Source organism: Styela clava, chromosome 2, assembly GCF_964204865.1.
Source record: "Styela clava chromosome 2, kaStyClav1.hap1.2, whole genome shotgun sequence".
NCBI classification, from domain to species: domain Eukaryota; kingdom Metazoa; phylum Chordata; class Ascidiacea; order Stolidobranchia; family Styelidae; genus Styela; species Styela clava.
Window position 1 is genome coordinate 12,988,725 of NC_135251.1, and position 24,338 is coordinate 13,013,062.

Genomic DNA, 24,338 nt, shown 5'->3' on the forward strand with positions numbered 1-24,338 from the left:
GTACCGACAGAGCTTCCGCGATTATTGGTGCTCGGCAGGGGTTAACTGCACGAGTCATTAGCAATCCTAATGTACAAATCGTCCACTGTCTTCTAGCCAATACCTGGAAATGAAGCAATGACTTATCTGCTACCATTAGCGAGCACGTATATGTGCGACCAAGGATTTTCGGCACCGATGGTTATTAAAACCAAAGATTGCAAACGTCTTGAACCTGGTGACGACATGCGCATTGCGCTCAGTGAAATAGAGCCGTGTATTGAAAATATAATGAAAGGCAAATTCAAGTTTCATCAATCAAACTGAGTCAATGATCTGTTTCTAATAAATCGTTGTCTGTATTTGAGTCAAAAGAGTACTAACAATGAAAGTACCGCAGCTGACGACTAGCGGTGTATTTGACTTTCAGAAGTTTTGTATCAGATTAAGTAAAGCGTGTGCAGCTTATTTAGCTTCATCAATAGCTTTAGTGGGTGTTATGTCTTGCTACGTTGTGTACTTATACTATATCTGGCTACTTCTAATAGCACTGACAGACTGATTTACGATTCAGTATGTTGTATTGCAGAAACTTGTATTAGTTATTCAAAACATTACACACAGATTATATTGGATACAGAAGCACACACGACGCTAGCTGAACATAGAAACTGCTAGTCAACTCTAGGATGATCTTTAACCCTAACTCAGGGGTGGCCAGCCTTTCACATATCATGCGCCACGTTTTAAACATAATGCTTCAGATGCGCCGTAAATCTTTTGTATTCCCACGCCCGATGTCCGCTTCTTGTTGAAATTATATAAATTTATAATACACGCACATCTATACACACGTATATGTAGTTTTTACAATTTTCAACTTTACATGAATAGAAATTAAGCAAGGAAGTATAATAAATAATACTGATCAATTTTATTTAAGTACCGCCTTTATGAGACTTTTGCTGCTGTTTTACTTTCGCCAGTTTTTTTATTCTTGAAGTTAAGTTTGTTACTGAGAGGAGCAGTGCATTCATCAAATTTAAATCTGTAAGTCTTGACCTCGCTTTGCTTTGAATTAGTTTCATGGCAGAAAATGTTTGTTCACATCTATATGTCGTTCCGAAACGACATATAAAACCCTGGGCAAATTTTCTCAGTTCTGGAAAATTTTCACGGGGTAACGATTGCTAGAACTTGATCATGTCAGATGCACTTGGGACTGAAGAAAGCTCATCAAATTTAATTTTCAATGATGGATGAGTTTTCAAGTCAATTAGTTCCAATTGTATATTGCTTGGCATCTTCATTATGGTTAGTTCACTAAGTGAAAATGGGTTTATAAAAGCAAGTATATAGTCTTCTTCTTTTGAAATATCATGAAAACGACTTTCAAATGACTCTTGCAATAACTTGATTTTTTCTGTGTATATTGCCAAATTGCCATTACCAGCAGCACATTCACGGTGTTCTTTTATGTGGGGAAATTGGGACAAATCCTCTTTTTCCAACTGGGAAACGAAAAGTTTCAACTTCATCTTGAATGCTTAGTGTCATTTACTAAGCTTGGAAATAGTTTGCTTTTGCCTTGCAGTCTCAAATTTAGATCATTGAGATGGCTAGTAACATCAACTAAAAATAGTAAATTTTACTAATTTTTGCTAAAAGTCTAGAATGAATGTCATAAAGTCCGTCCAAAAGCTAACGTCGATAATCGCCTGTTGTTTCTAATTCCAACAAGCCGTAAGTGGGCGACGTGGAGTAAGGAGGATAGATTTTAGGTACAATCAAAAGTCACCATGTAAATCGCAAAAAACGGCTTGGCGTGGAGAAGCCAAGTGCAGTTACCAATTTTGGCATGAAAAGGGTTAAAGATGCAATGCGCCACCTCTAATCATGCAATGCGCCACGTTTGGCGCATGCGCCATAGGTTGGCCACCCCTGCCCTAACTGATAGTTGCCATACATTACATCCCTTATTCTTTCAGTAGAAACATATAAAAAGAACACAAAACAACGAAACTTGCATGCACAATGCTATTAAAGATTAAGCCTATTTGGAGGATGTATAATCCGACCACGCCTAGTAACTTAGTATCTGTTATCTCTCTGATTATTTCGCAATGTAGCATTGTGGTTATCTGTTGCTCTGTGCCTATTATGGGCCTTTCCCCGACCTTTGACCCCCGAAAAAATCTTCCTATACTTTACCATTGCAAAATTTTCGGGGCTATTTTAAGAGTGCTTTTTTGAGTTGGCGCCTGTGAAATGGGGTATGTGTTTCAAACCATCATTATGATTCATCGCATACAACAATCTGTTTTTTAAATGTACCGGTAAAGAATTTTAGCCTAATCTATCACAGCTATTTCTACACTAATTTATATGACTGCAATTAAATTAAAACTCCTAGAAAGACAGGGTGACCATTGAATTATCTGATTTATATTTAAATTTCCGAAACACAACTGAAAACTAACGAAAAGAGTTCAAAAATGCGAAAACGGGGTAATGTTTACGACCACGCTTGAAAATCTGTCTGAGTGAGAAAAGTGTCTGAGCGGATGCCAAAAGGGAGCATTGTTACGTCACTTTTTGCATCTTGCTGATTGGCCAAGGTCACGAAGTAAACAAGGAAATCGATGCTCGGGGAAAGGTCCATTAGGAGGTGAGCTGTGGGTATTTTTATTATCAGAATCAACATGGAGATCATAATCAGAATCATGATGATGAGCATTTTTATTGGCAATGTTTGTAGATTTTCTAAGATGCTTTCTATTTCTTCTGTATTTTCTTACATTTGATTGAACAATATATATTCTTGGGTTTTGATGATGATCAATTATAACAACAGGTTTCCATTGTTCAGAACCAGGTAATGGTGACATCCTGACATCATTTCCCTTTTTCAGTTCATCATGCTCTATCATACTTGATTTGTCATAATAGTATTTTTGTTCAGCTTTCTCTAATGCTATTCTTCGTTGAACTTCATTTCGATCAAAAAATGATGGAGCGAGCAAAGCAGTAGCTATGGGCAATGTATTTGTTGTGCGTCTACCCATCAGAAGTTGTGCAGGTCATAAACCAATTCCTTCTAGTGGAGTTGTTCTATAGTCAAGTAATGCAAGATGCTTGTCTTCACATTTTCTCCACAGATTTTTGACAGTTTGAATACATCGTTCTGAATTTCTTGCCTCAAATTCAAACAAATCAGTTCCAATTTCTTGATATGGTAATGTAGGCGGAATTGATGGATTAAGGGGTTCTTTAGAAAGTGCTTTCTGATAAGTTGCACACTTTGAACAATTTTTTACTAACTGTTCTACATCAGAGTTCATTGCTTGCCAAAAGAACACCTCACGAGCTCTTTGTTTACATTTAACAATGCCCAAGTGTGACTCATGAACAAGTTTGAGAACATATTGCTGCACACTGGGGGGAATGACAATTCTCATACCTTTGTAGATAATGCCATCTAAAACAGCAAGTTCACTGCGAGAATCCCAGAATGGACGAAGTGAAACATCCAATTCTTTTCTCGTGTCTGGCCATCCAGTTTGTATGGTCAATTGCAGAAAGCTGAGCTCTTCTTTTGTCAACTTTTGTAATTACAAGTACGTTTCTTTGGATACAGAAATAAAATCCATCATATTTATATAATCCAATCCATAAATTTCTGATGACTTATCCGTTAAGAAGGCTCTAGACCAGAGGTTCTCAACCTTTTTTCGTTCGTGGCCCACTTTTTGTTGCGCGAAAGTTCTGTGGCCCACTAAGTTTTTTATTATAGAAAAGAGTTTTCCGAATGAATTTTTATTCAACTGACTATTAGTGGGTTATCTGCTGCTGAACACTATCAACGAACACATTAATTTTTGGTGGGTTCCGAGCCTTTGTTTTGATTTGCATCGATATGGAAAACCCTGCCTTCAGATAAAGTTTGAATTTTGACGGTCTCAATGAATGATGTCTAAAAACTTTATAGCATAAAACACACTGTCCTTTTACTTCAGTTTTCAGGAGAAGATGGAATCTACATTGAATGTAATTTTTGATGAACTTTCGTTTTGCCATTCAACTGATGTCCATGCATCGATATACGCCACTATTGAAATTGCTATTCCCCTTCTACGGTCATCATGCCGTAGAATGTGTTTGTTGAGTCACAATGCGTTTTAACGGCGAAGCATGTTTTGCAAATAGATATCTTGTTTTTACAAAACGTGTGAAGCTAATTTTGTAAACGAATCAATTATTTCAATCAACAACCCTTGCGATTTATAATTGGTCTGTGGCCCATCTCAAAATGTCTCCATGGCTCACCAGTGGGCCATGGCCCACTGGTTGAGAACCAGTGCTCTAGACAAAGTATCCGGTAAAATCATGTCTCCGCCTCTTCGTTACTTTATTTCCAGATCATATCATTGCAAATTCATTAACATTTTCTGTAACCTCATTGGTATTGACAACCAAGGTTTCTCTGCAATCATTTCGAGAGGTTTATGGTCATTGTATACTTTGACTCTTTTTCCAAAAATATAGCAATGGAATTTCTTACAAGCATGGACAATTGACAATAGCTCTTTTTCTATCTGAGCATATCGCTTTTCAGTATCAGTCATTGCTCTTGACGAGTAAGCAATTGGTCGTCCATCTTGCATCAGAACAGCACCTAGGCAATTTTGACTAGCATCACAATGAATTTCAACTGGTTTCGTGACGTCATAGTATTTCAGAACAGGCGGTTTACAACAAAGTTCTTTCAATTTACAGAATGCCTCTTTTTGTGCAGATTGCCAACTAAATTCAACCTTTTCTTTTAGCAGTTCTCTGAGTGGTGCATCAACTTCACTAAATTTCGGTATGAATTTTGACAAATAGTTCAGAAAAGACAGAAATCTTTTTACGTCAGACTTGTCTTTTGGTTCTGGCATGTTGCGTACAGCTTGAACTTATGGAGGATCCGCTTTCAAACCTTCAGAAGTTAATAGGTGACCAATGTATGGTACTTCATTTTTTCGAATCATGCATTTTTTTAAATTCAGCCTTAAATTATAGCTTGTTGCTTTTTGAATAACCTTTTTCAAGATCTCATCATGATGTTTAATATCCCGTCCAGTGACTAGAATATCGTCCATTATAGCAACAGCTCCGGGAATGTCTTCTAACATTCTATCCATAATTCGTTGATAAATTTCTGGACTACAGACTAAACCATATGGAAGACGTAACCAACGATATCTCCCAGCAATAGTATTGAATGTGGTTAAAAATGAGGATGCTTCATCCAGCTTAATTTGCATGAATCCGTTCTTTGCATCTAGTACAGAAAATACTTTAGCATCTGGTATATCAGAAGCTACTTCTTCGATCGTTTTCATAGGATGATGCTCTCTTTTTATTACTTTATTAAGATCGGATGGATCAATACAAATGCGCAGTTTTTCTATTCGAACAGACACTACCATTGAACTAACCCATTCTGTTGGCTGTTCAACCTTGGTAATGTGGCCATTTCTTTCCATTTCATTGAGCTTTTCAATTATCTTTGTTTTCAAAGCAAGTGGTTGTCTTCTGGCTGCATGTATAACACCTTTAGCATTCGAAACAAGTTTGATAGTGTACTCTCCAGGCAGTGTACCACTAGTATTTGACATTTCAGGAAATTCTCTGAGTGTTTCATTTGTCAAATCAGATGTTATATCTAATGGCTGTAACCTTGCGATCAAGTTCAGTTTTCCAGCAAGATCTCTTGATATAACATTTTCTTGTTTAAACTTCACAATTTCAAATGTAGCTTTAACATTTTTGTTGTTGTGATTGATATTGAAATCAACCGTTGCTACTGGTTTAAAACAGTGATTTGTGTAACTTCGATGGCTATGCTTTTTGTAATCCAGTGCATGTAAGTCAACAACTTGTGGTTCAGATTCCATTAAATTTTCTGATGACCTTTCAGAATAATTTTCATATGTTGTTTCAGATTCGTTTTGACAGAATTTATTTTCGTACGGCGACGACAGACTGCTTTCCAGTGATTATGTTTTTTATCGGTTCCACAGCGAGAACATTTCTTATCAGTCTTGTCATATTTGCGGTCAAATGATGCATTCTTTGATTTTTGCTTCTTGTCCGAATAACTGAAATTTGATTGACGATAAGGATTTTGTGCAATTCTGGAGACTGAAGAATCCTCTTCATCTCGTACTATACGTATTTGCTTTTGTGCAAGTTCATACGGCTGACCAATTTCCAAAGCTTTTGCTAGTGTTAGAAATTCTCCTTTATCTAAAAGTCTTTCTTGCAGTTTTTTCTCATGCACACCATCTATAATACAGTCAATCAGAATATCATCTGAATCAGCATATTCACAATCCATTAGAATGATTTTCAAATCTTTAACAAAGTTGTCAAACGATTCTGATGAGCCTTGTTTACGTCGCAACAATTTATGTCGATCAATTCTTTTGTTCCTTCGGGGTCTCACATATTTCTCAAATTTAGCCAAAACAGCAAAAGGATCTTTTTTCTCTTCTTTTTCCCAAGTTAGAGTTTTGTAGATTTCTCTTCCTTCATGCTCTATCCATGTTCCAAGCCATCCGGCTTTCTCAGCTGCAGGCAATTTGGCTAACGATCCATCAAAAATAAACTGAACATGGGTTTAGAATCTGCAAAATTCTTGGTACAGATCATGACCATTCCAGTCAATCATTGGATGATCAAAGTTATTTGACATTGACATCTCGGATTCAGTTGCAGATAAACAGATTTGAGTATAATTCAGACTCGACTGTTTGCAGTTTAACAGATTTCAGACTTCTTCCAGTCTTCTGACACCATGTTATGTTCTGCTACGTTGTGTACTTATATTATATCTGGCTACTCCTAATAGCACTGCCAGACTGATTTACGATTCAGTATGTTGTATTGCAGAAACTTGTATTTGTTATTCAAAACATTACACATAGATTATTTGGATACAGAAGCACACACGACGCTGGCTGAACATAGAAACTGCTAGTCAACCCTAGGATGACTTTTAAGCCTAACTGATAGTTGCCATACATTACAGTGGGGTTTTTACCGAGAACTTGTATGTTTTAGGCTTCGGAAACAAAAGTTAACCGTGTCGCCGATGTAATGAGTCGTGATCGACTGGAAAGATAAAAAAAAAGATGCCCCATTTCTATTTCAATAACAACGATTACTTGATGACAATTCTTATTTTTGTCAAGATCAAATTGTTCAAAATCAGACCCCCGCTAGGAATGCTTGGGGCAAAATTCAAACCACTACTGCATCATGAACGAGTTTTATGTATAGACGAGCAGATGGTTCCGTTTATCGGAAAGTCAGGGCTGAAATAGATGGTTTGGTACTAGGGCTGGTAATGGTTAACTGGTTAATCGGTTAACCGATTTTACATGGTTAACGGTTACGATTTATTTTAACCGTTAACTGACATTTCAGATACAAATCATCCTTATAATGTGCAATTTCTTCAAAAATGATTATGTCATCGCAAATTTATCTCCTGTGGCGTTCAATTCAAAGAATATCACTAACTGTATTGGTAAGGACCCAATAAATGTGAAAAATAATTGGAATAGTAGAGTAAGATTGCTGAATATGAATTCGACAATGATAAATTCAAAATCAGTTTTCGGTCAAAATATATTGTTCACGATTTTATTGCAAAGTCGTATGTTCAATGCCATCCAACAAGTGCGCAGTTGATGCTGTTTTTCTTTATGATAGCTCGAAGTAGAATTTGCACTGAAAATTTACGAAACAGCGTTACAAAACATCACATAACGGTGGTGACTCGTCCTTTTATGGTTGTTTTTTTATAACCGGTGCATGGGAGGCGTGGACTTGTTAGATGTGGTTATAGTCTACTGTAGAATAAGCATCAGGTCAAACAAGTAGGCTACTACCTGAGAATCTTCTTCCATCTAGTTGATTGATAAAACTAATATAAACAGCCGGATTCTATATATAAGGAACTGTGAGCCCCCAAGAGTTCCGAGTAACAAACAACGAGATATTTTGTCGTTTCGAAGTTGAATCTCTTTTTAAGCTTGGCAAAGCATCGACAATGGTAGACCATTGCCTACTCCCTCACCAGAACCTCGAATCCTGAACACAGCTACTCCATACCCCAACGACGAGGTTCGAACGGCCTGCGATAGAAGCTAAAAACAGCCATGTCGTTTCCCTGGATTTGGTAGCAATCTGTTAAGCAGACGCACCAAATGCGGAGTTTCTATGCTTGATAACGTCGAAAATTGCTTTGCATGATACAATAGCGCATATTTAATGATCAATAGTACGCACTACTAAACATTCTCTGTCGTCCGGTTTCGTTTATTCTGGATTGACTTAGCTTAATTTCCATTTGTATCTTTCGCAATACGCGTCGATATTGACAAAATGAATGGGTTGCATGGACAAGTATATCGATTTTGTGACAATATTTTCCCCTGTGTTGGGGGTCTGATCGAAAAAATAAGTTTAAATTCTTAATCTATGGCATTTAATTACCAAATAAACAAAACAGCGATTTTCTTTCTCCCATTGATCATAAATTTGGAATTAAGTGGTCAATGTAGCTTACGTAGCGACTAGGCTTGCACGTAATTTACGGAATTACGTAATTATTTGGAGTTACGGAAGGGTAGTTACGAATTACGTAAAGTCGTAATTATTGCATTGAAACGAGCTTTCTTCAAAGCAGTCAATTTCGTCGATTGCGAAAAATGAAAGCTCAACAAGTAGAAGAGAGTTCCGGTATTCGCAGCCGTTTTTCTCTCTTTTCTCTCTCTTGTTACGTAGGTGAAGAAAGGCATGACGCGTTGCCATTTACTAACCTATTATCAACTTCTCCGGCATGGCCAATGTAAATTATTAACGTAGTTAAGGGGGAAGAACTGAGTAGGGCCGTTTGACGCCAATACACCTGGTTTTAACTTCTCCCGTAACTTAACCGTAGATAAGGGATAGAATTGCGTTGAGACCGATTGACGCAAACACACCTGGTTTCAACTTCTCTCGCTTCTTATCTAGCATGGCCATGGCCAATGTACATAATAACCGTAGATAGGGGGAAGAATTGTGTTAAGACCGATGGACGCTAACACGCCCGGTTTCAACTTCTTCGGGTGAAATGACTAATGAACGCAGGATATCAATCTTTCAAACATGGTCTATCAAACATTTGTATTCATTTTACTTTTATTCATTATTTACTTGTTCCAGTTTTCCGTTACTTATGGTATATAATATATATGTTCCGTTTCTATTTTATTCTATTTTATAGTCACGCGTTTAAATAGTGGGAATTCCCCACCAAGTGTGGATTAGCAATGCTTAACCATTCTTTATTGTTAATATCAACACTTGATATATGAACATGGAATATCATACTGTTTTTGGGTGTTTTATTTCAGACTTGGGGTATAAACAGGAAAATATCCATAACCTTTCAACACGACGATCTTGTGAAATTTAACGAAGAGCTTTCGCGACGAATTGGAACCAAATAAGCGAAAAGAGCGATTGATCACTCGCGCCAATACCTCGCCGTGATAATTAATGTCGCGCTTATCAAATAGCAATATGACGACAAAAGAGAGATTGCGTAATGAACCAACGCAACTTCGTCTTCTCGGCATCGGTGAAGCGATTGAAACGGCAGAGAAACAGCAAAACGACGGATTCCTCGCGGACCGCTAAAAATTTAACTGCTATCATATATAATCAAATATGAGCCAGTGTGTTTATTCTGTGCGAGATCCATTTTCTATTACAAAATCTTGATGTTCTGTTAACGGTTTTATCGTTATATATCAGTCCGGACTTGGCCTTGCTCATGATGTTTTTCACAATTCCTCTCAATATTTCGGCCATATATGATTAACTGTCTTACCAAATGCGGCAACTTATTTTGATTTATCGTGGACTTGAATACCACCGGCACTCGACCAAACTTGTGTCAATCTTGGCCGATAGGATCGCCGGGTTGAGTTAGCAAATAAATGTCGTGAGTGTAAAATAAATGTCACAAAATGCATTGTTTTGCGATATAACTTTGTATTTTTGGAGAAGGCATATCATATAAGTTCTATATTTAAATTATACTCAAATAAATAATATTTGATCTAAATTTATCGCAAATAATGTTATAAACATTCAGTCTGCGAAATGATTAAATGTAAAATGAAGCATGGTAATCGGAATATCGTCAATAAGTCGACATCAATAATTATTATTATAAAATGCTAACAAGGCAGTAATGTCGGATAATGCAGAAGACGCTGCAAAAACAAGTCTTCGTCGCGAGGAAATCGCAAGTTTAATCAAACGAGAGAATACGCTCGTCGTTAGTTAATAAATTAGAAACCCGTAATTTTTATTCAGCACTAAGGTGGTTTTAAAAAACTATCGTTTCCATAAATATCCGTATACCAGTGTCGGTAATGATAAAATAAAATTGATCGCATAAAAATGGGACGGTTAATTTTAATTTAAGGAAAACCAAAGCTAACACAAAAGATAAAAATCAGAATAAAATTAATTTGAATTCACTCCTTGATATTTGTCTTTACCATCTGCCGACGGCGTGTAGTACTGCCAAGAATATGAAAACCCAACTTCAATGTCCCATTCGGAAAAGAAGTGGATTCAATTGGTTGTTATGATAGGTTCAAATGCGTGGAAAATATCGCAATTACGGGGTCATTACGTAATTGATTTTGCCGTAATTACGGAATTGATTTTTGTCAATTACGTGCAAGCCTAGTAGCGACATACCTATACATTTTCTGAAATGAGGGAACGAACGTTTTGTCAGTCAATTCGATACAAGAGAGAACCTGTTTTTAAAATTTTGGATTCCAGCACTGAATATTACACGGTATCGACCCGATAACTTTTGAAGTTGACATGAAAAATGTTCACCAAAGTGTGAAATAAATATAATTTGCTATTAAATATCTCACATAATGTTGTCAATTATTAGGTTCTGAATGTATCGATACCGCCAGTCAAGTATCGTCAACACGAAAGCGAGCTGCCGGTCCATTTTTTCTATGTACAATAGGGGATAGTTATGTGCCAGAGGACTTCTACATTTCTTTGTCGCCGTGGGTTGTTTCATGTAAGCACTGGTCAGTTACGGCTTCCGCCACCATCAAGATTTCTGGTTTGCCACCTGATTAAGCCGTCTTGAAAGCAGCTTTTTATACATTATTTGCTGAGTGTGTGAGCTGAAAATGCTACATAAAAATAATTTCCGTGATAAAAATAAATTTTGTGTGGAAATATAGCTTGCCATGAAACGTAAAATTTTTTAAAATATTTGTTGCAATGACTTTTAAAAAAGTTCCTTTTGAATTCACTTGGTGTAGCTCCGAAACATATTTAATATTTATTCTTAGTCTCCAGTAAAGTTTGCTTAGATCATTACAAGAAAAGCTCGCTGATATCGAACGTATTAGTGTATTGAGGTTTTGTAATACAAGACGCGCCGACCTCCCCAGCCTCACTCGAGTTTCCTTTGTTAACTGGCATGACTTCCCTATTCCGCTTTATTAGTCGCCTTGTTGAAATGGCGGGGTTTTGTTTGCGGGTGGGTATTGGATGACTCAATAATATTTTGGTATTGTGAAATTATGGATATGTATTGCTTGTACAAAAGAGATCGGGAGAGATTTAATTTTCATGAGCAATGCTAACGTTAAAACAAAAATTTTATGGTATAGTTTAGTTTAGACTTTAGTTTAGAGTACATGAGACAAATATATTTTTTAACCACACTGCGATCTGGTACAATTCTTTGACCATAATAGAAAGAACAGGGCTCAGTATAGAAAAAAAAATAAACAGCACAGAACAGACATGAAATCATACATCGAAATCATACTATGAGACCAAAAATTATATTTATATATGCTTGACATAAGAAATTTAAAATATTTAATATTGGTAACATTGTTCGCTATTTACGAAACAGTCGACGAATTAAGCTCTTCGTATTCTGCATTCAACTAAAATACAATTCAAGTAAAGAGTGCCAATGTAAAAGGCTTTCTTTTATACCGCACCCTAATTTTTTATCCATATTTTTTAGCGATGGTTTGAGGCCATGAATTTATTATGTGCTTTACTAGATATCGTCGAAATGATCAAAGACTTTGAGTAGAAATGCAGTAAAATGGGTGAGCTGAATTCAATATTTGCATTTTATTACACCCAATGTCATGTTCGACGGACCAGGAGGATTCCGGTTCTTCCAATATATAATAGCGCTTTACATATTGGCTGAAACTTTTACATAACTTTGCTCGCAAAGGAATGCGTGAAAACGGCGTCGTTTGAAAAAAATACCTAAATTAAGGCATCGGTGATATATATTATGTCAATTTATGAAATATTTAATTCCGTAAAAATCATTTTATTTTTGACCCGAGAATTTTTATTGCACCAAATGCTTGTGTGCAATATTTTATCACTTCTAAACGTTACATAAGGCCGACTCCTATTTTGCTGCGTAGAAAATAAAAGTATCTTCAATGCAAGACCTCTATGAACTCTTCAGACTTTAAGGTTATCACACAACATCTGATTTTATTTTCGAAATAACGCATGTTTGCTCATCGGAAGTGAGGAAGTTGTACAAATAACTTACTTATCATGTTTTATTTTATTTGCAGGTTCATTGAGGATATGTTTTGTTTGCACAATTATTGCGTTGGGTTGGGTATCGTCCACTATGTTTTTGTATTTCTTCTTTTCCCCGTTTGCAAATGATGAAAAAATAATTGTGATATGTATCTTAATATTGATCAGCATCGTTTGTTTTTTGGTCGGACCATTGGTCCTATTTGAGGTGGATCAGAAAATAAAACTTCATCTTTGTTCGGGTATAAAAAGGTCGAATCAAGCGAAAGACTATCAAGCCATCGATACCTAGACGCTGAGTTACATCAGAAAATACAGACTCTGATCTATAGACTAAAAACTGACTCTGTCAACTTTGAAAGTATTCTGGTGGACTGACATTGGACAACGTTGTTGGTATTTATTGATTAGGGCTTAGGAGTAACAAAATATTTGTCAATCGACCGCGATTTAAGAAAAATTTGAACCCCGACACTCGACTTGCGATTGTAAAATACTTCATCTCCCATTCCATTCCGAACGAGTGGAAATCTATTTTGATGGGAAATATTTTTTAAACTGTTATGACGTTAGCAAAATTGATGCCTTTTGAGGTTTGGTATGAAATTTTGTCTTTATTCAAAGTTTGTAATCTGACTCCAGTGAATACAGAATCCCGACTCTGTAGAGCCTAAATTAGAACTGCGACTTCAGTGAAAACATATCACTCCGCCTAAAAGAGCCTACTTACAGCTGATATTATAATTTACCCAGTTTTTCGATGCTGTTTTCGATTACTGCAAAATCTTCTCAGGGCGGCTGTTGAAATTATATTTGATACGTCACTCTTTACTTTTTTAGATTAGACATTATCACGGATATAAACAAGGAAGTCAAGTTTTGACTTTGTTATCGTAAGATTTTTTGTTTATTCTCCATTCGTTTTATGTGTTTATTATATGTGGTATTTATTGACATAATTTGTTAAGCACTTGACGGTTGAGCACTTTGCCATGCCCACGTTTCCCAAGCGGGGAGGATTACTCCGCAAGAAGAACTTTCGGTGTTCATGGGGATAAATTTTGCTTTGTATTTGTGTTGTATTCTTAAGTTTATTTAGTATTACTATGGTACTTATTTAGACTACTTGAACTATACAAAAGCGTAAGTGCGACTAGTTAAAGATCCATTAAAGATTCAACAAATAAAGTAGGTATTGTGCGTAGTAAGAACAAAGCGGGCTCAAGTATGCGAACCAAGATGGCGGACATCGGAACGTAACATGGGTAACAGGTTAGGGTTAGGCGATAATTTTTTCTAATTTTAGTCCTATTATCAGTTCGAAGACTAGCCAAGAGCTACCCGTAGTATTTATACCTAAAATTATGGCATAACCCTAACCTATTACACATATTACATTCCGATGTCCGCCATCTTGGTTCGCATACTTCGGGAGCCCCGAACAAAGAGTACTAAAACAGGCGGAGGAAGGAATTTAACAAAAAGAGTTGATATAGCCACTATGCTGGCTGATAGGAAAATGGTTGTACCGCTAACTGCATTGCGTGCGTGGGTTCGAATCCAATAGTGTGTATGGTATAGTTCAGGGTGGTCCAAGGTTGTCGCCTCCGCGGGCCACAAAATTGTTTTTGCATCGTTTGCGGGCCAAAATGTTGTCAAAAATTGATAAACTGGGCAATACAAAAACAAACACTTTTATTGTGCAAACAATTGATCATTATTTGTCATTTATCAAGCTAAAACATGCAAAATACACCGGAAAATTCTCTGAAAGATATAAAAGTCTTTCTATATCTACGTTTACCTCAAGATTTTAAACTCTTCACAACAGAGAAAGTGCTCCCGCAGATGTAAGTGCTTTCGAACATTGATGGGGTTCTCAAAGCAAAATCCCTCACAATTTGGAAATGTTCATTGGTCCCATGATAGCAAAATGTTTTAGATTATATTTGCCATAACTGCAGATTGATTGATTAACAAATTTTACCAAATGTGTAATTTTACCATTTTTTGTAATACTGTTTAGGCTGGTTCCAAAAATTATTATAACTTTTGGAATATATTCCCAACCAAAACGATAGAGAGCCAGTGAATAATTTGTACTACCCGGGCACACAATTCAACTTCGCTAGTTGCTTCGGCTGGACGTGACACTAGTCAATTTAGAGATGTAACAGGATGTAAAAAAGATTTTCCGATTATTTTTTGACCAAACAACACCAACTGCGATTTTTCTGATTACCCGGCGCGGGCCACAGAAAAGTACGCTGCGGGCCACATGGCCTGAGTTTGGACCACCCTGATAGAGTTCAAGAGAATAGCTGAATCCGGTTACGGACTACTCAACCAAGAATGTCGAGTCGGCGTTTAGCTTGTTTCCACTTGTGGCGGGTTTTCGAGTTTTCAAATTATCTGTAGTCGAAATTTTGAAGTTCCCGGAGCCGGAATTTCATACTTTCGATGATTATAAGTCAAAATTTATTTTGGTAACTCAAAAAACAAAATGTTTACAAAGCGGTATTAACAGTCGAGATGACGAAAACCCCGAAACGTCACTGAATCAACACTGTTAAAATTTCTCCTCTCGGGGGCATGATGTATTTGGTTTATTCGTTGATAGCTTTCATGCTGAGTAATTTAAAATATACCAAATCAGTACGAGATTTCAATTTTATCTTAAAACATATAAGAAGCTGAGAATGCCACTTAATCATCTGGCAAACTACGATCCCTCGACATGTCTTCATTTTATGTTTGGGAGGATTACAGACGTCACGTTTTGGTCTCCGGACGTTTCGTACCCTAGTCGGTCTCAACCCTTTTTTCGTGGACCGCTTTTGTTGCATAATGAATGCTGTGGCCCATTGACTTTCTCACGCAAAGGAAAACTATAAAAAAATTGCAAAGATAGACTTCCACTTTATTAATTAAAATGAGAATTACCCCCAGAGCCAAAAAGCAGCAGCATCAGTCATTGCCACAACAATCAATAACTCAATTTCTCAAACTCAATAGGTTTGTGGACCACCTGAAAATGATTTCGTGGCCCATGACTAGGCTTGCACGTAATTTACGGAATTACGGAATTATTTCGAGTTCCGGAAGCGAAGTTACGAATTACGTAAATTCGTAATTATTGGTGGAGCGCTTTCGCGATTAAAACGAGCTCTCTTTAAAAAATTAAAGTTTAATCGGTAGAAGAAGTTAAAGTTCCGGTATTCGCAGCCGTTTTTATCTCTCTTGTTACGCAGATGGAGAAGGCATAACGCGTTGCTATTTACTAACCTATTATCAACTTATCTAGCATGGCAAATGTACATATTAAGCGTAGATATGGGATAGAATTGCGTTGAGACCGATGGACGCCAACACACCTGGTTTCAACTTCTTCGGGTGATATGACTAAAGAATGTAAGAGACAACTTACCAAACATGGTCTATTTGTAAATGCCGTGATAATTAATGTCGCGCTTATCAAACAGCAATATGACGACGGGAGAGAAATTGCGTAATGAACCAACGCAACTTAGTCTTTTCGGCATCGGTAAAGCGATTCAGACGGCAGAGAAACAACAAAAAGTCGGGATTTCCCATGTTCATTCTGCGCGAGATCCATTTTCTATTACAAAATCTTGATGTTCTGTTACCGCTTTTATCGTTATATATCTGTCCGGACTTGGCCTTGTTTTCACAATGCCTCGCACTATTTCGGCCAAATATGTCTTTACAATATCTCTAAGTCTTTACCAAATGCGGCAACTTATTTTGATTTATCGTCGACTCAAATACCACCGGCACTCGACCAAACTTGTGTCAATCTTAGCCGATAGGATTGTCGACTTGAGTTAGAAAAGTAAATTAATATTTTCGAGAGTGCAAAATAAATGTCACCAAATGCATTGTTTTGCGATATAACTTTGTATTTTCGGAGAAGGCATGTCATATAAGTACGGTATTTAAATTACGCGCAAATAATTAATATTTGATCTAAATTTATCGCAAATAATGTTATAACATTTAGGCCGCGAAATGATTTAATGTAAAATGAAGCATGGTAATCGGAATATCGTCAATAAGTCGGCATCAATCATTATTATAAAATGCTAACTAGGTAGTCAAGTCGGATAATGTAAAAAAACGGTACAATAACAAGTCTTCGTTGCGAGGCAAGCACAAGTATAATCAAACGAGAGAATACGCTCGTCGTTGATTTATAAATTAGAAAACCCGGAATTTTTATTTAATACGAAACTCGTATTAATACGTTAATACGATTTTAAAAAAGTCAACTATCGTTTCATAAATTTATTACCACTTACCAGTGTTGGTAATGATAAAATTGATCGCATAAAATTGGGTGATAAAGTTGATAAAGGAAAATCAAAGCTAACACAAAAGATAAAAATCAGAATAAAATTAATTTGAATTCACTCCTTGATATTTGTCTTTAGCATCTGTCGCCGGCGTGTAGTACTGGCGGAAATATGAAAACCAAACTGTCCCAACTGTCGATGTCCCATTCGGAATAGAAGTGGATTAAATTGGTTGTTATGATAGGTTTAAAAGTGTGAATAAAATATCGCAATTACGGGGTCATTGCGTAATCGATTTGGCCGTAATTACGGAATTGATTTTTGTCAATTACGTGCAAGCCTACCCATGACCTACTGGTTGAAAACCGTAGATCTAGTCCAACATAACGTTTGACAACGTAATTGGTGGTAGAAGTGGTTGCTAACTGGTGGTAACGATGGACTGGAAATATGTGTGTTAGAAAAATATTTAAAACTCAAAATGATTTAATGAAAGCAAAGTTTGTGCAGATTCGTTTTCAGAATAATAGAGGATACCCGAATAACTCAGCATATTTGTATTTTTCAACCAATAATCCTCTTAAATCTGGTATTTCTTTGAAATATGTCTCAAGTTTTTCATCGTCGGTTCGTTTCTGAGGGGGATAATTCTGAGGAAATGTCATGTTGCTCATTCCAATAGTATTCATGATGAAAGGTATGTCGTCAGAAATTGTTTCTAGCTTAGCAATGAAATCGTATTTTATTGCGCATGGCAAACATAGCTTGTAGAAAAACTGCCAGTGTTCATTGTTGTCATTTGTTGAACTGACGTGAGTGGCGAATTCTTTAAAACTCAACACCGGTGAGGATTTGTCTGTCGGAACGCTTGAATTTGAATATTTCTCGTGCAATGTTTTTGCCATTCTCTTAAAAAATTCGTTTTTGGAATTTACGAATTTATTACGATACGCTGAAAGCATTCGATGTAGGGGTTCTCTGACCATGATGATTTTATAATAAGTATTCAGCCGATGCTTAATTTCTTTAACGTCACTCAAAGTTTGCAGATGCAAATTGAGATTTGCAATATCATGGATATCTCCGGATAACTCAGTGGCATCTGATGAATTCACAAGACCTTCTGAGGCAAGTAATACCTCCTTGAAATTTGTGCAACCAACTTTGGGGATTAGGCAAGCCAATAACTGTATTAAAAGTAAATGTTAGTTCTTCCTGTTCTATATTCTCGACTTTTATTGTAGCCACTCGCTAAAATTGGGACGATTGCTAACTCGTATTCCGGACAGATGAATGAATGCAAATCGCACTACACTTTATAATGTATATACTTCAATAATCAGGACAATACTGCTGGTTCAGTCCTATCGACAGTCAGTGAAAGAAGTTGCTCCCAATGCGTAGTTTCTGTTGCTAAACCAACCCTGAACCACCGGCCAATATTATTTCAAATCTTTTACAATATTGGATTTGGCATAGGCTGATATTGCTGGATTAAAAAAGATTCGAATCCAGAATTATTGCAAGCTCATCAGATCAACTTGGGACAAGATTGCCAACATCGCTTATACTTTCTCTGAATTAATTTTATGAACCATATATATATTGAATTAATGCACGGTGATTAACCACTTTTCAAACAACCCTCAAAGGCCATATAGTAGAGCCGTTTTGAAAAGAAATGTTTCTTGGAAAATGTACGTGCAATTGTAAGTGCGTTCTAGATAAATTTACTCAGCGTCTCGAAACTGATTAAGATCCTCTACCTTGTATTTGTCTGAAAACTACAATTTCGCTCTACTGATGGAGTTCATGAAACTTTTGTCATCTTTTGGAATGATTTTATGTAATTTCAATTTCCGGCAGGACTTCTCCAAAGTTTGGAATCTTAGCTTTTGCTCTTCGACAATCGAATGTGGAGGAAATCTAAAAATAATCGGATATGGTATTTGCTTATCGTTTTCCTTCCAATTCCTTAAATATAGATATCATATACGAGTATATATAAGGTTTCAATTAATTTATCTATTTATTCCATTTTTACAAAAGCGCTTCGCTTAAATATAAAGAAGATAACTTGTCAGTGCCCATGCGAATTTATCTTTACAAAAATACACTATTATTGAAAACCCTCATATACCAATAATATGAGTCACAGTTTTGAACTAACTAGGTTATACATATCTACAGAGTAGACTGAAAAGGAGTTCCTATCTTTAGAAATTTGAATTCTCGCAACTGTCATCTCTGGGTCGACATTTAAACGTTATTTTTTTTCAAATCGCTAAAGTATTTATTATTATCTATCAAAATACCTGGTCCTGAAAGTGGTGATTTCTTGAAATACTGTATCTTTGTGTAGAATTCATTCTGTCAAAAACATAAGAGATTTGAATTTTTCACTCTTGCTATTCTGAAAATTGTCACACTGATAAACAACTTGCCATGTCACTTTTTTGTCGATTTTGAAAATTTGCTATCGTTAAATTTGTTATAGAAAGACGTGTGATATTCGATATTGTTACTATTTCAAATATTTTTCAATAATAACTAAAATATGATCCGTCGAGGTGCATTACTAAACTCGGTTGATTGTTGGTATATAAAACACTTGTGAAGCTATTTTATCCATAATATTATGACCGTACGATAAACTTCACTGATGCGCATTGCGCTTAAAAAGAGCATATTTCTAGAGAACGACTCCAGGCACCACTGGCGGGGTAACAGCATTGGTAAATGGACTGACAAACAAGAGGTGGCTAGTTTTTGTGTCCACAGATTTAAGAAGTCATTTCAAAAATGCATGTCTCATGTATAACATTGTTGTATTTAATGAAAATCACCGCTCTAAAACTGACTGTAAAAATATATATATATATCTGTCAGCGAGAGAATGTATGATGCAAAAATGTATGTTTAAATAAAAAGTAAACGACCGATACACTCACATTTTAAAAGGTCTTGCGCCACCAGGCTAGCTTCACGCAGCTTACGGCCAAAATCCCAATGCATCTGAGTGACGCCAATTAGCAAGGTTGTGCAACTCAGCGAACTTGCTGTATTTATTACTGTTTGAATTCTGTCACAATATATATAGCAGCACATCAATAACACACAATGTCAATAAGGCATATAAATGCTTGATACAAGTTGATCATACTTCGTGGGATAATATCTATAAATGTTTTGTATAGGCGTATACGTATCATGGATTCATGAGATATCTACGAAAATAAAAGCATATCGACTGTTAGAACTGGAAAACAATTGGTATACCTGGAAAGTAAAACCCACATCTACGTTGATTAGGTCGACGATAAGAAACGGTAATGTGGATTAATTGTCCGACAAAATAATAATAAAATCTTAGGTTGCATAAATTTCGCAATAATATGTAATACAAGAGAGCTATGCTCAAATATATGGACACGTATCGCCACATAACTTTGATGGCGTCATAGCAAAAAATAAAAGTAATAGCCTTCTGGAAAAAAATCCATCTCTAACCACTGAAAATTTCAAAGCAATTGGTCAGGAGGGGGAATAGGGGGGTACGCACTTCCAATACGTCGATAATATCTTTGTCGACCAATTTGCGACCACCGAGTTTTTGTCTGTTTAATTGCTGTGATGGGGTGCTTTGTTTATAATTTGACGATTTTTGTTTGAAATACAAAAATAACCTATTCTTAAAATGTATGACGGTCAGGAATGCACTTAGAAGCCCAATTTTTCACGCATAGCAGCGTATGCTCTAGTCTCGACGCAGAAGAAACGATGTTCAAGGCTTGAAAAGGCGTGGTCGCACACTGTTCGGTCGCAAATACATCTCCTCAGTGTCGTACTTTGGTGGTTTGTATAATCAGTAATCAGTAATCAGTAGTTTATTTCTCACCATACTTAAAATAGGCACAAACATACAAATTGCAATAAATTAAATTATAAATTGGCCATATTTCAGGGTGAAGGAGACGCGAGAAACCAATACTGGTTATCGAGCAGCGGCACCTATAAAATAAGTCTAACACTATAATTTAAAAAACAAAAAAACGAACTAAGTTTAAATAAATTGAGGAAAAAAATACATAAAATATCTCGAGACGATCTGCTGTAACCAGCAATCGCTCGCTTCAACCAAAGTGACTATAATAGTCACTTAGGCTTCAACAAAAGAAAAGACAACTCCGAACACCACTGATTCGGTAGCCATGGAGATGGCGTTAGTGGATTGTGTCACAACAATGCTATTGTGATGCCCATTAGCTAACAATGGGCAATAAATGTCAAATTCTGATGGCGCATGGTTATTGGTTACAGTGGAACCCATGGTTTGCTGAGGGCGACAACAGGATCAGCAACGAATAAACCATACCTTTATGCTAGAAAGGAATTGAGGTACCTGTTAATGGGATCTAGTGATTGGCAGCTGGAGTCAGGGCTTCACATACCGTTACAGGAAATATAAAATCAGGGAAGACATGGAATATCAAAATGTGAAAGATATTCCATAACAGTCATTCAAAACGAATGTAACCTAGTATCAACATTCACAGTGGGAAACTAGATAGACTACAAGACATGAAACAGCAAAACTAAGAAGAGTCAAGTACCGTAGACTAATAGTTGAGTGAACCAATGAAGCAAAGTTTAAAAGTACATAAAAAAAATATTATTTATCAGGTAATACTTTTACAATGTTATATAAGAGTATAATGACAATCAGATAAACAATTTAGGCTTTACTGACTGCAAGAGAAAACAAGTCACAATGTTATGCTAATTAACCAAGATCTTGAGCAGATGGGCTTAGAATTTCAATGTGGTTAAATTCGTACAAAGCTTCATGAACCATCTCAAACATAAGAAAAGTAGTTTACTATATTGTGCAGGTTACGAACAAATACAGGTCATGCAATTAGCATGGCACACTTTACATAATTCAAATCACTGGCAAGAATGCAATAAGATAAGGACATGAAAAAATTGAAAAAAAAAAAAAGTATTATTATTACAGGTATAGGCCTAGCGGAGCAAGCGGGAAAGAGTGCCGAGGCCACATCATTTGGATGCAATCACAGCAGACTGGTAAGGTGACAGCAAGAATTTTTTATATTTTGTTTTGAAAGTTTCATAAGAAGAGTCACGTAAGATTTGGGGAATACTATTCCAAATTACAACACCCTTATACTTCAAGGAGTTTTGGGACTTGCTTAGCGAAAATCTGGGAACAAAAAAATTCGATTTTGTCGAAGAGCGTGTGTTATGCTCATGCACATTACTGAGAACAGTGAAATAATCAGCGAAAGCTGCAGGCAATTGGTTGTTGTGGAACTGGTGCATAATCTTAGAAATTTCTAATTTATAGATGTCAGACAATTTTAGCACCCTGGCTTTATGATATAGGGTGTTTATGTTTGAACGAACTGGTGCTCCGGAGAGAATTTTAACAGCCCTATTTTGTAAAATCTCTAATTTACGCAAGCTAGTTTGAGTAGCGGAGCCCCATGCAGCTAAGGCGTATTGGATATGTGATTGAAAAAGAGCAAAGTAAATAGTCCGCAGAGTTGGGCTCGGCACATAATACTTGAGTTTTCCCAGAATCCCTACTGATCTGGAGAGTTTCTTGTACATTTCAGTGATGTGGCTGTTCCATTTGAGTTGATGGTCAATATGAAGCCCAAGATATCTATAAGACTGGACGATTTCTAGTGGAATACCATTAATTTTAATTGAAAGACTTGAATTTCTAGTCCGGCTTTTAGGGCTGAATAACATGACTTTGGATTTTTCCACATTTACAGTGAGTTTATTGCATATCATCCACTCATATACTTTATTAATTCCAGTGTTCACTTTGGCTTGGAGTGTGATCAAATCCTTCGCACTATCGAGAAGGCAGGCATCATCGGCAAACAATTTTGTCAGGAAATTAGAGCTGTTCGATAAATCGTTTATAAAAAGTAAGAAACCAAGAGGTCCTAATACACTACCCTGTGGAATTCCATACTGGATGGGCAACATTGGAGATTTATGAGAATTGACCTCTACATATTGGTACCGACAAGACAGGTAATCAGTTAATAAGTTGCCTGAAACACCTCGAAAGCCATAATGTCTTAGTTTATGAGAAAGAATATGATGATCGACAGTATCAAAGGCTTTTTTTAAATCTAGAAAAGTACAACAAACAAATTCCCCCTTGTCAAGTTTGTCATAAATGGACGAAATTAAATCTAGAATAGCATGGTTGGTAGAGTGTTTGGTCTGAAATCCAAATTGGCACTTGTCGATCAAGTTAAATTTTGAACAAAAATTAATCATTCTCTTATACAATAATTTTTCTAGAATAATGCCGATTGCTGGTAGAATGGAAATGGGTCGGTAATTAGATGGATCATTTCTTTTGCCATTTTTAAATATAGGGATCACTCTAGCTATCTTAAGTGAGGAGGGAAAAATACCTAATCTAAATGAAGAGTTGAAAAAATGGCTTAGCGCTGGGGATATGATGTCTGCGACTATTTTTAAGAAGTGAGATGGAATACCATCAGGACCAACTGCTTTACCCTTTTTCAGATTCGAGATTATTTGAAGAATCTCTGTGGTTGACGTCGACTCAAGATAGAAAGAGTTTCCTAGGGGAACACCCAAGAAATCTGTGATTGTATTAGAGCTCTGAGAGATTTTTCTTGCAAGTCTCTCACCAACTGTTGAGAAGAATTTATTGAATTCATTGGCCACCAAGACAGGATCTGACACTGAGGTACCATTTTCAAGTTTTAATTCTAAGATGGAAATATCATCTCTGGACTTGATCTTAATAATGTCGTTAATAGTTTTCCATGTGCGTTTAACATCTCCTCGGTTATTCTCAAGGACGTTTTGGTAATATAATTGTTTTGATTTTCTCTGCAAGTGAGTAAGGATATTTTTATACTTTTTAAAATGGGAGCGCTGGTTTAAATTGCCCTGCAAGTACATTTTTTTGAACATATTGTTCTTGTGCCGAATTGACCTACGAATTCCTCTAGTGATCCACGGCTTGGAAAATAATTTATTTTCTTTACGTGATAAAGGACGTAAGGGGGCGTGTTTATTTATTAACCATTTTAAATGGCCAATGAAGGAGTCAAGAGAGAGATTGAAATTTTCTTTAGTTAGAGAAACACCCATATAATTATCACACATCGACTCAATTTCCGATCTGAAAGAGTCGCTACAAAAGTTTTTCATATCGCGCCTCATTCTGATTTTTGTTTTGGGGCCAACATTCATGCCCGAAATAGTACACATTACTGGAAAGTGGTCAGTTATATCGCTAAGCAAAATAAAGGTAGAGGAGAGAAGATTTATGGTATT

The 24,338-nt window shown here is 36.4% G+C and overlaps 1 long non-coding RNA gene across 1 annotated transcript; it reads left to right on the forward strand.

The window, feature by feature from the left end:
- Positions 1 to 11,616: 11,616 nt before the first annotated feature.
- On the forward strand, positions 11,617 to 13,722 carry LOC144419818 (uncharacterized). Its single transcript, XR_013474285.1, has 2 exons — positions 11,617 to 12,200; positions 12,696 to 13,722. It is a non-coding gene; the product is annotated as an uncharacterized LOC144419818 (long non-coding RNA).
- The last annotated feature ends 10,616 nt before the right edge of the window (positions 13,723 to 24,338 follow it).